Raw genomic sequence first — 13,877 nt, forward strand, 5'->3', positions numbered from 1 at the left:
AGAATCTTCACTTCAGCTGCCTTCAGGACCCTAGCCTTGTCCAGTGCCTTCAACCTCACCCTGTTGACAGTTACTGTCGTCCGATTATCTGCTGAATGTGGTGCTGGAGAGATGACTTTAATCAATCCCATAGAATGAAAGGGAGTGTTCCCATAAATAGAAAGAATGTTCAAATCTATATTGTCTCCAACAAACTGAGTGATTGCGCAGATTGAGCTTGTATCCCCAACCTCCATGGTGACCACCTGATTGTCACTCTGTATTTCAATTTCATTGGCTGTCATAACTGATAGATCCTCAAGTTTGATGTCAACCTCATGTTCATCATCTATCTGATCCTCAGTTTCATCGACAATGGTACCAAGAGTGCCAGAAGTATAAGAGATACCAACTCCATTCCGGTCATTGAGGAAGCAGTGTTTGTAATTTTGTGTCTCTGCATGAGATTCAGTGTACCCCAACCGGTGTAACTTGTTGAGCATCCACTTGGACCCAAATCTATGATCCAGTTGTATTGCAAGCCCCATCTGGTATGGCAATACCCCTGACCGAGGCCGAAAGGCCTTTATGAAGTTCTGCCCCCAAATGGCTACTCTTTCATCTGTCTTCACTATCGGTCTCAAGAACATCTGAAGGCTCTCAGGAACAAGTGCCAGCTGACTAGGGATATCAGTCATACTGTGTGCAGAGGGGTATGACTTTGGATGAAGATCAATTGTGGCAATGTCGTTGCAAATTAACTTTAGTGCAGTCTTTATGATCTGAGTCTTCTCATCTCCAAACTCAACATTAGCACGATGCTCTCGAAGGATGTTGCTGGTCTTATCTTTGAAACAGAGCACATCTGCCCTCCTCTCCTGTGATGTGAAATATAGTGTGTCATGGTATTTCTCTAGGAGCTTCTTCTTTAGCCACTTTTTTGAATATGTGATGCTCTTATCTGGTGGCTGATCAAACTGCTGCATCTTCTCATGGACTTGGTCAAGTGTCATCACCCCATGCTCAAGTTCTGAGTCTAACCATTCACAGAGCTCATAGAAAACAGTCTCTCGCTCCTCATCTGTTTTCCTTCCTACATCTTTAGTTTTGGAGTAATGGCCACCCGTCTCAAAAAGAACTTTGCAGCGCAAATGATACAGGGTTTCCTCTGCTACTAAGTCGTTGATCCCTTCTAGACGGCCAATGACTTCAGTGCCCCAATCATCCTTGCGACCCTGTGCTGTCTTCAGCAAGCTTGCCTTCAGTCCATCCGCTGTCAAACTGTCAGGAACTCTGTATCTTTTTCTAGCAGCCTCTGGATTTTTTGTGAAGAGATGAGCAGGCTGGTTGCAAAGAATGCATACATTCTTGTACAGAAGCTTAACTGAATGTGAACTGCATGCAGTAGATACACTAAACTCAGAGCAAGTGCGTCGTCTCTTTGTCTTTGTTGACTCTTTCTCTGCCTCTGCTTGATGAGTTGACTTAGTGGTGACCTGGACAGACTTGTTGTACAATTCACGTTTACACTCTATGTGGTATCTCATTCTTCCAACATTCTGTGCCTCCTTCATTCGCTCCAAAATTGTGTCATTTTCTACTGCCTCTGCATATGCCAACAGAGTAGGGTAACCTTTCGCAGTTGCCTTTGCGAGCTTCTGAGCTGGCGTCTCCAGGCCTTCACATATAAAGCAAGTGAGCAGAGGTGCAGGTTGAACTTCTCCATACTCCTCCCCACTGCTAGACTGTAATGCCCTACAAAATAAAAAGGCAGTACATTTATTTTTGGTCTAAAGCCAGTTATAATCATTCAAATCACATGGGAAATATTGAAGCACAAATCTTTCTTTCACATGGGAAACATGGTTTTGGTACATTTTCATGGTATAATATGTGAAGCTCATATGAATTCCTATGAAACATTTTCACATTTGATCGAAATGTTATTTTAACATGTGGAAACATGTGATCACATGTGGCCAAATGTGGAAAATGTTTCAAATGGGAATTTCACGTTTTCCACGTGATGTTTCCCCTACCATAATATTGAGGGGGCGTGCCCTCCTCCCCCGAAAGTCAAGTTAATTGAATTTTATTGTATTTTATACATAGCACCAAATCACAACAAAAGGTAATTCAGTCACTTTTCCTATAGAACAGGTCTAGTGCGAATAATGCAAAGGCATTTTATTTCATTTTACATCATCGCGCATTTACAATTCTCCTCCACTCTGTTTTGAGGAGGGCGGAGCTCCGTCTCAACACACACACACATACACTTGCACACACACGCACACAACTAGAGCCACACCGAGAGAGAGCAGAGGAAAATATGTTGCGTCAACCCCAATGGAAAATATCTGCGTTTTTTTATAACGCCAGTGGCAAGTTTAATATCAAGAGCCAGAGCAGGTCTCCTGCTGCTCCAAGCAGAGTGGTAGCCCAACTGCTGACCTGTTAATCAAAGGAGGGGGCTGGATTTTTTCAGTTGCTACTTTCAAAATGTAGCTTTCTCCTGCTAGTTTTCCAAAAAATGCCTAACCTAGCTTTAAAGACATCCTTTGTCATGTGGACAAATATCTTCTCACTAATTTGTTGTATTTTGGAGAAGGTAGGGGGTCAGATTTAAAGTAACTGCAAAAAGCCCTAGGGAAATCAAGACAAACCACTGTAATCTAGCTAGCTAGCTAACATTAGTGTGCGACAGTTAGCTAGCACTGAAGAAAGTAAAATGGTGATCAGATACACTTGAGGTGTGTAATACACAAGTGGCTAATTAACCAGGTTACCAGGATAGCTAACTTTCTAGCAAATAAGCTACTCTGATGATAGTACATTGCCTATATATGATTTATATATTATCAATGTGAAAATATTTGAAATATATGAAATATTTCCAGTTGTAAAAAAAAATTAGATGATACTTACATATCGGATGTTGAGATCTTGTTGATTGGTAAATATTGATATGTGTGGAGTCTATTATGTCTGTCCATAATCCACACAATGGCTTGACTGGCACCTGCCACTCCAAATTCACTCACTCACTGTGAATGCCAACCAACTACACCAGTTACCAGTTAACAATAAGTAGTTACCATGGCAAAAGAATATAAACATCAAACATATTTGCTACTTTTTAATTGACACTCACCCAGCAATATATTATAACAATATAATAATAATAATAATAATAATAATAGTAATAATATTTTATTTTTCCAACCAAAAAAAAGGTTTGCGATGACCGGGAAAAGTGGGTGTGGCCGTTTTTCCACTAAGGAATGGTTTTAGTGCAAAACAAATGCTTGCAATCAATTCAGGATCCTGAAAAAACCCTAGTTTGACCCCTCACAAACTACTTAAGGCAGAGATAAACATTTTCCACTTTTTTTCCAATTTTCTCAATTTTTCACCGATAAGGTTCCAGGTACCCCAACTTTCAGGAGCTGTCACGGATTTTGCCACAGGAGTTGAATTTAAATATTTTAATATGTGTTACTAGACACCTTTACAAACACATTGGTGAAGAAATTGTTTGGTAAGGAATTTATTCCCAGATTGGCCACATATATGATAATATTCCCTGACTAAATGAGCTGTTTTTAGCCATATTTCTATCTTGTAAACAAATATGCAAACCTATTTTGCAAACCTATTATGCAAACCTAGCTTTTCAGTGGTGAAAAGGTGAGTGTGCAATTTGCACTGACCAAAACTAACACAATGCACACCAGTAGCATATGATATACACTATATCCACAATAAATGTGACAGAAACACATCAACAGTTCAAAGGGCTTACCATCCTTCAGTTTACTAAACCGTCCCTGAAGTAACACATGGGCGAAGGCCTCCTGCTAAGATCTCTGCAGTCCTCTGACAGAGGACTGTGGATGAATACTTAAAGGGCCAACTGTGACACAAAGGGGAACAAACCACAATATCATTATCGCCAGTTGCTGCTGAATATGTAAATTGGAATCTACCTAAGTACACTTACTCAAGTACTGTACTGAAGTAAAACTTTGAAGTACTTGTACTTTACTTGGGTATTTTCATTTTATGCCACTTTGTATTTCTAGTCCGCTACAGTTCAAACTGTTTCACAACTATAGTTACTAGCTTTATTATAAATATTTTATAATCAACACATATAATCAGTCTATAAAACAGCAGTGTTATAGTTTAGGCCTCCAACAGTATACAATGTTAAAATGAGCTTTACCAACACAAAAATACACACACATATTAGACAGTCTTGCGAATTTTATTCACCACAAACATAATATACAGTTATCTGGAAAGGAGTAAATGAATGACCCAAATTGGGGTCTTGTTTGCTTAGTTGTGACCTTCCCAAGTACCAGTGATCACATTTATTTCTTAATTAGTGTGAACAAATTAATTAGTACCCTTGAATTAATCATTAAATGTCAATTGCACACAACTAATTCAGCCACAACTGTATTTTATTATAGAAAACGTGTGTGTGCACAGCTACTTTAAGCTACAGTAAAAGTTGAACTCTTGAAGGCCTGCATGGAGTGTGATGAAACTTCCCGGGGTTTTGGATAGTTCAACGTTTTGGATTGTTTTCATTGTGTCAGTCTGAAGTCATGGTTTGATTTCCTCTGTGTGGATTTAGACTCCAAACATAACTACATTGCCAATTAGCTCATCATCACTATTCTCCTGTGGTGAATAAACTCCTGTGAAACTCATTAAAGGTGAGGTGTAATAGGCTCATTAATTATTTAAGCTACCCTCTGCTGATTTGGGCCCTGAATTCAAATGGGTGACACAACAGTTGGAAAACTTTTGGTTCATGTTAAATGTTTCTGTAAGAATTCAGTATTATCCAAACCATGATTGACTTGTAATACTTTTTTTGCACTTAATTGCAATCAGTGTCAAAACAACACAGAGTTCACAGTCTTTTTAATGAAATAAATCCCTCTCTCTAACTCAACAGACACTAGGCCTTATACAGCACCATTCTCTTAAATTTCTCTTATATTTTCTCTTAAATTACTATTAAGAGAAAAACAAATAGGACAAGTCAACTCTAGATGCACCAAACATTCTTAACCACCCAAACTGTGATAATGAATGATGAATCCCACTTGATCTGTTTTGTCTTATCTTGGTATGAGTGCTCTCTTACCTATAAGAGAAGAGCAAAATAAGTAAACATTGGTGAATCCCAGAAATCAATGGGTACTACCAAAATAAGAACAAATCGTAGAAACTTGAAATTTGTTTGTATGTGGCTTCTTGCATGTGGCCCAATGTTTTCCTCTTCAGCTGCAATGAAAGGATTATAACAAAAAGAGGGGATTTGCTAATAAAAAAGACAGTAACTTTGAAAGATTTTGAATTGATTTGACTGATTATGAGGCTTCAGAAAGCTGAAGCCTCATATTAGTTTCAGATATACTTTTAAATATATTTTTGAACAGAAGAAGGGCTGTATGAAAAGGAGGAATGAATACTGGCAGAAAATCCATTTCAATGTTCGCTTGGCACCTGACTATTGTTATAAGACAGACTTTAAACATTGTGAACCTGTCCTTTAAGCAAGACTACAGTTAAACAGGGAGATAGTGCGGTGTAGATTAGAATTTGTCAATAATACAGTGGCCATCAGTTTTTGAAGACTGAACAAAATGCTGTCTGACAGACAGAGAGAGTGATCACTTTCCAGTTAGTTGCTATTCATTCTAGAATCAATTTTTAAAATCCTACTCATCACTTACAAGACTTAACATGGTCAGGCACAATAGTATATCAATGAAGTCCTTACTGTTACAAATCTGCTGGATTAGGCAGTTTTTTTAAGTGCATGGATTATCTTTTATGTAACTGCTGTCAAATATTTGTGATTCTCTTTTTATGCTGTCTCACTGCACTGGAAACACAAAAAACATGATGATGATTATTATTAGGGCCCGAGCACTTCACAGTGCAAAGGCCATATTGTATCTGTAGGAAAACCTCTGTGTTTTTTTCTTCCAAAACAAACAAATTTTTGGCTTTAACGTGCACGAAAACTCGTGAAAATTTGCACACGCGTCAGACCTGTGAAAAATGTTATAGCTTATGGGTCCCAGAAATGGGCGTGGCAAAATGGCTCTGTGGCGCCCCCTAGGACACCTTAAAATGTAAATTTCTTCGGTCCATATTGACATAGGAGAATTAAATTTGGTATGCAAATGTATCATGTCCAGATGCACACAATAGTTGGGGGGGACCAAACTGTCCATCCAACATGAAGTTGGCCACCTTGATGATGCTACTTACTGAAGCTAATGACCCATAATCAAACGGCGTTGACGTGGCAACACATTTTGCGCCATTGAAATATGATGCTTCTACAATCATGAAACTTGACGCACACATCTGAAGGGCAGCTAGTTAACATCCTATATAGGCGTTTGACATGGGTCTGGCAAAATGACTCAACAGCGTTGAGTTGAAGCCCTGCCTTCCAGATTGATGTGGACGAATTACATTAGGTATGCAGATCTGTCATGACCAGATGCACAAAAAAAGTCTCTTGGAGTCATAACCCAAGTCCAACAGGAAGTTGGCCATTTTGATTCAAAGGTGCAATTTTGCCACCATTTTTCCCATTTCCACACCTCATACTTTAACAAACCCCTCCTACAGATTTGACTGCACAGACTTCAAATTCACTCAGTATCATCTTCAGACCTTGAAGATGAAAAAGCTATCAACGTCTTTTGCCTCTATTATACCTGGTGGCCGTGGCAGTGCAGTTCAATGTGTCACCATAAAACAGGAAGTCCTTAAAACTCCTACATACATTGTACAATCTGCCCCAAATTCCTCATGCTTGATGAGAGTCCCGCCCTGAACATGTCCATGTGTCAATATTGACTCATATTCATAGCTACTGGTCACAGGAGGTCAGTCTCATATGACAAACATCATCTGATTTACATGAAATTCACGTGGTGTGTGAAAAATTGTTGGTGAATTCGGCTTCCCAATGATAGGAAGAGCCGACATCGAAGGATCAAAAAGCGACGTTGCTATGAACACTTGGCCGCCACAAGCCAGTTTTCCCTGTGGTAACTTTTCTGACACCTCCTGCCTAAAATCCAAAAAGTCAGAATGATCTTGAGGCCCCGCTTTCACAGTCTGTATTCATACTGAAAATCAAGATCAAGCGTTTTTTGCCCTCCTGCTCCACAGGAGGTTTCTGTCCTCCCTGAGCTCGCCTTAGGACACCTGTGTTACCGTTTGACAGGTGTACCGCCCCAGTCAAACCCGGAGCGGGGACATTGGCAGGTGAAAAAAATGTTTAGAGTAGTGGTATTTCACCTGCGGCTGAGGCCTCCCACTTATTCTACACCTCTCATGTCTCTTCACAGTGCCAGACTAGAGTCAAGCTCCACAGGGTCTGTCCCGGGCCATAGAGGCAGTCCCTCCAATGGTGGGTCACGGATGCCAGTCAATCAGTGGGACAAAAGTGGAAGAAAACTACAGTTAAAGAGGCCAAAATCCTGTTTAGGCAGCCCAAAGAGCACCCCACGGAGGTGGACTACAAGTTGTTGGGGACGTTCTCTGGAGCCTTACGTTTCTGAAAACTGGGTTTCTGAAATTGTGACGATGGTAGCTTGGACTTCCCCCCAAAGTGAGACCAAAATTGCTTTCGACCCAGACGGTCTGCTATTCGCCACTGCAGAGGTAAAACACTCTGAAATTTTTTAGCTTGTGCTTCGTGCATCTGGTACACTAACACAGTGGTCCTGGGATACATGCAGCCACACACCCCCTGAGACCCTCACCTCTGCCTGCGGTGAGCATTTTGCCCAAACACTTCACGACTTTCTCTAGACCTCCGCTCCATCAACCTCTCCCTCCCCTGGGAGCCTATCATGTATTTTTCATGAAAGGTCACTTACTGGAATCGAACCAGGGTGGCCATTATGTGGCATGTGCGCTAACCACTCAACTTCCAAGGCTTTTTGTTTAATGATGTATTATTGTTGAAGATGTATTATTATTGCATTGAATTGGTTTCTTTTACTTTTGTATGTGCATGGTATGCCCCTGGTACTCCATACTACTTGAATCCACCGAAACACAAGTCAACAGCAGATAGCATAGATCGTCACTGCTGTATCGCCATACAGTTCCATATCTTGCTTGCATAAGCATTTGACAAGTGTACCGCTCCAGTAACCCAGAATTACACATCTATTGACACTGAGGTCTCAGACATCAACTCAAACATTTTGAAACTATCTCATTCCAGAAATGTACAAGAAGAAGCTTTCATAGGGCACAAACTACATGACGGATTAACCAGTTATGGACCACATGGTGTCGACAAAATCTGTAAAATGCAAAAATATTCAATTTGACATAAATATTTGAATAGTGTGTCCATCACAGTAATGTAACACAGTCATACTTATAATAAGAAACAGGCCATCATGTGAACACATACAGAAACTGAATGAATAAGATACATTCATTAGATTGATTATGCAATGCAATAAACTGTATACAACATAAACAATATTTCTCTGCAACATGGACAACATGCAACAATGGAGATTTTAATTTATCAAATGAGAAAATCTGAAGATTTGTTTTTGTACAATCCACAGACAGCATAATATTTCAGTGCATGAAAAAACATTTCATCTCTGAGGCCATAAATGAGAGGACTCAAACATCTCGGAGCAAGATTAAAAGTAATGTAGTTAAAGTATCTGACATTAATGAACAACATGAAATTTATCTGAAGTACAGCAGATTCTATTAAAGGGCACCACAGCTGGATGAGACAGAGGAGCAACTGAAAAGCATGAAGAACCACTGTCCTGAGCCCTTTCGATGTTTATTTTTTATCCTCTCCTGATGCAGCTTTGGCCACTTTCATTATTTTAACATAAGAGTAAACAATGGTAATGCACATGGTCAAGAAGTAGAACTGACTTATTGCTGACCTAAGATGACCTTGCCATCTCTGCAAGATGAATATCTCCACAGAGCATATTCTGTCCTGGGTGTAGAAGCTGTTGGTAGCAGATGCAAAGAAGATGGAGAAATTTATAATACAGGGTATAGAGCTGAGGCCATAAATCATGAGGATGCAGTGTAGAGTTCTGTGTGTGGAGCACAGCTCTGAATGCTGCAGGGGCATGCAAATTGCCACATATCGCTCCAGAGTCATTGCTGTCAGAGTAACAGGTGTGACAAAATTGTACAGAGATAATATAGTACACATAACGAGACACAACCATGTCGGTATGATAAAAGGAAAATAGTTCAAGATCAGCAAGATATTTGTCACAATTAAAATCAGACAGTCAGACAGTAATGTATGAGCAAATAAGATGTAGCGCATGGTTGTGTAGAAGAAATGCTTCATAAAAAAGGTCATGATCAGCAGAAAGTTGATAGAAAGAAACATCATCACCAAAACCTGAACTAAAATGACCCGGTAATTGATCTTTCGCATTAAAGACTGACCACCAACCAGTGAGTTATTATCAGCCATATATTTCAATATTGATAGAGTGATTTTATTTTATTTTTGTGTCATGCACACAAAGTGCCAAACCCTTGTGGGTTTACAAGACACCAAAAGTATAGTTGCAGTAGTCAGACTTTTCATCGCATTGAAAATTACAGATTAAAGCTTGGTCTTAAACAAAATATTCTGCCTTCTCTCAAGCTTGGCAAATAAAATACAACTCAAGTTTTTCGTAATCATGGCTAATATGGCTTCTATTCATTTTGCTGAATGTAGTTGTGCACATTGGCATCTTTGTCTTTTGTTTAAATTATACTTCACATAAGGTTCTACTCTAACTATTTTTTTATCAGACTAAGAGTCTGTAATTTTTGTATGTATTGTATATCAACAGTATTTTAATTAAATACAGACTGTAGACTGTGCCACAATTCATTTGGAACTGAAGACAGAGCTAAAATCAAGAAATTATATGTAATTATCTAAACTGTGTCTGTCAACAGTAAGATGAATGATTTTAAAGCATCACAACTGCAGATGAAGTTTACTTTGAACGGAAGAAACACAATACACATCTACACATCTTTCACACAGTCAAAGCAAGATAATTCAGTGTGCCAAACCTTCCCAGCAGTAATGAGGCATTGTGGCATGCTGAGTTGGCCTTCTGAAGGGAGACCTTATTTAGCGAGAGGAGAATAACAACACCTACAGCTTTGCACCTCAGTGTCGTCATCACCAGTCACTCCTAATGCTTCTCATGCTGGTGGCTACCTTCAATTAGACACACTGAATGCTGGAAAAAAGTTTTTGATTGTATCAGTGTGATATAGGCTGACCAAATGGGAGGCAGACATAGAAGTCTTGATCCGATTTCCAAAGGTGGTTTATTTACAAGAAAAAGTGCCACTGTGTTACACGTGTAACCAAAAATACACTATATTGCCAAAAGTATTGGCTCACCTGCTTTGACTTGCATATGAACTTAAGTGACATCCCATTCTTAATACATAGGGTTTAATATGACGTCGGTCCACCCTTTGCAGCTATAACAGCTTCAACTCTTCTGGGAAGGCTTTCCACAATGTTTAGGAGTGTGTTTATGGGAATTTTAGAGGTCACACACTGATGTTGGACGAGAAGGGCTGGCTCTCAGTCTCCGCTCTAATTCATCCCGAAGGTGTTCTATCGGGTTGAGGTCAGGACTCTGTGCAGGCCAGTCAAGTTCATCCACACCAAACTCTCGAGAGTTTGTCAAGAGTGAGTCAAGAGTGACTGCAAGGTCAATAAATACATGGATGAGATGATCATCTCATCCATGTATTTATTGACCTTGCTTTGTGCACTGGTGCACAGCATGTTGGAACAGGAAGGGGCCATGGAAGTTAGTCCATTAGGCTCTCTATGCACTGTTCTTGAGCTAATCTGAAGGCCACATGAAGTTTGGAGGTCTGTAGTGATTGACTCTGCAGAAAGTTGGCGACCTCTGCGCACTATGCACCTCAGCATCCGCTGACCCCGCTCCATCATTTTACGTGGCCTACCACTTCGTTGCTGTCGTTCCAATCGCTTCCACTTTGTTATAATACCACTGATAGTTGACTGTGGAATATTTAGGAGTGAGGAAATTTCACGACTGGACTTGTTGCACAGGTGTGTTGGGCAAGTTACTTCCAAAATGTAATATATTTCATATTACTAGTTACTTGCATTTGAAAGTGTAACCCAGATTATTTTCTGTAGTTTCAGTTACAGATTTCCCTAAATGCCACTTATGCAGATAATTGGTAAACCCTGTAAATTACTGATGTTCCCTGAATGCATCACAGGCAGGTTGTCAGCTAGACCAGGGGTTCCCAAACTTTTCCATGCCAAGGCCCCCTAAACAGCATTAGCCTCTGCCCGGGGACCCCCTTGGCAAACCCACTGACAAAATGTGGAGAGACTTTTAGAATGATTTCCTTATTTTTATTCAATATTCAATTATTATTTAAATTTTAGATTTCAAGAACAAAAAAATAAGATGTAATAACAAAAAAGGAATACAATCAAATAAAAAACATATATGACTCTAACCCTTCCTCACTTATTTATAAATAGATCAAAACCGCTTAAGAGTCTCTTTACAATGAAATATAAACATACAAACTACTTTCATTTACCACAAAGAATTAAAAAAAACCCAAGAAACATTGATCAACGGTCAACAACAATCACCTCATGACGTCACGAATGACAATTTTATATTATAAGTTATATTTATAATAATGATTTTAAAATAATTTGAATATTTCTTTTATATTTCTTTTAAAAATATATTATTTTAATTTTTTTTTCATATTTGCACTTTTTTGTCATCTTCCCTCTGATTTCCTGAGGCCCCCCTAGCGCCCCCTGGCGGCCCCCACTTTGAAAACCACTGAGCTAGACGACTGCGTGCAGAGAAGTATCCCGTCTTCCCTCAATGCTGCAGCATACGCGACGCAGACGTGGTTTTCTTTGTTGAAAAAGAGTGAAATAAGTATTTTAAAAATAAGATTTAGATAAGTTAAAACCGAACTGGTGTATCGCCAGAGAGGAAGAAAACTACTGCAAGCTGCAGGGTTGCTGTGGAAAGAGGAGCACATGAGATGCTACAGCGGGTTTTTTCTTCTAATCACCCGAGTATCCTGTTGAGTTAGCATCAATGTTTTGCTCCAAAATAATTTACTGGTGTGTTGTTTTTACCTTGAAATACACGTGGAGCTTAAAACCAGTCAGGATATATATATATATTGTGTGATGGAAAAAAACTTAGCTGATGCTGCTATGTTTTAACTGCTAATTGCTCTCGGCTGCATTGCGGCCTAGCGCTAGGCTAACTGTACTGTACTGTAACATAAGGGACAGTTTGTGCTTAATTGAAATGTGTTAAACTGATGTGTGTGTTATAAAAGGTAAATTGACTGAATATGTGAGTTATTTGAAAAGTGTGTGTACATAAAGAGATAATTTAGTTCACAGGTTTATTATAGTTAAGTTTAATTCTGTGTTATACAAATTTAATTCTGGTAACTCTAAAACAATGGACAATGAAAACCATAAAATACAGACTGTGTTTTAACTGTTCTACACACTTGTGTGTAGGCTGGTTTTATTGAGGGGCGATTCTATCTGGACATCGTGGAGCTGCTTCATCTTCTGGTCCAGGTCGCCAACGCTGTCGTGGATGCCTTCATCTTGTCAGGACGCTGACAAGTGTAGGTTGTGCCAGTCCAAGGGACGGTAGGGATAAAAATCAAAGGAACTCAAACTGAGGAGGATTTTTTCTATTTTATTTTGATACTTTTTTCCACTGAGATCTCAGGTCATTTTTTGTTCTTGAAGACAAGAGAGACTGGAAATTAAAGGAAAACTAAAACTGACATTTAAACTAATAACTGGAACATAAGTGTATTTTGGTCCACTTGTGGATACATTTAATTTGTGTATGGAGCACTGAGAATTTAATATTTATTTTATTTTCTAACCACTACAAATGTTGGTGAACCACTCATTTATTTTATCCTATTTTCATGGTATTTTGAGTTAAGATTTGGGTCAAACAATCTTGTCCTTTGAAGAGGTACTTGAATATATATGAGAAAGGTATCTGAGAAGTGATATGCCATGATATGATATTTTTTTCTAAATACACTTTTTTCTAAATCAGTTGTGTGTGTGTTGTGTGGGTTGGAGGTCTTGTGTCTCTCCTCGTAGAGTCTGCTACTGCCAATCTCCTTACCGAACCTAGTGAACAGTGAACCTAGAATCTGAGTAAACCTGAAATCATATTGAACTGTGAGGTTTTTGGTCTGAGGTATTTCAGAGAACCCCAGATTTAAATACTATAGATACTTAAGCCAAGATCAGCAATATAGGAACCCTTTCTAGAGGGGAAAGTGACACACAGGTTACAAAAGTAATAAGTTTCTTTACAATATTACTTTCTGTTTAGAGTAATAAGTTACTCATTACTTTTTAGTTACTTTCACCTTAATAAACATTTAGGACAAGGCATTACAATTATTTGTTGCTGTGTACTCTCTCCAGGTGTTTCTTTAGGTTACTTGTACTATTTTTAGCTGTAGACAGTTCCCTCGGCCTCCCACCAGCACATAAAGTGCACCTTATTGTGAGGTTCTTATCCTTTTCTGTGACAGATTCAAAATACTGTGAGTATAACCCCTCAGAAAACGTTGAATCATCAGTTGTTGCCATCTCCAAACCAAACCGTCTTCTTCTTCTTCTTCTGTTGATTTAAAAAAGTCTTCTTCTCCTCTTTATTTATGGCTGTTGCGCCTGGGTTGTTTTTTTTTTCCTGTGCGACAGCTCGGATTGTAAAGGGGCGTTCAGACCAAAA

General features: G+C 39.1%; 1 pseudogene; it reads right to left on the minus strand.

The window, feature by feature from the left end:
• Nucleotides 1-8,336: 8,336 nt before the first annotated feature.
• On the minus strand, nucleotides 8,337-9,650 carry LOC133980243 (odorant receptor 131-2-like; annotated as a pseudogene).
• Between the last annotated feature and the right edge of the window lie 4,227 nt (nucleotides 9,651-13,877).

The sequence above is a fragment of the Scomber scombrus genome, chromosome 5 (assembly GCF_963691925.1).
Source record: "Scomber scombrus chromosome 5, fScoSco1.1, whole genome shotgun sequence".
NCBI classification, from domain to species: Eukaryota; Metazoa; Chordata; class Actinopteri; order Scombriformes; family Scombridae; genus Scomber; species Scomber scombrus.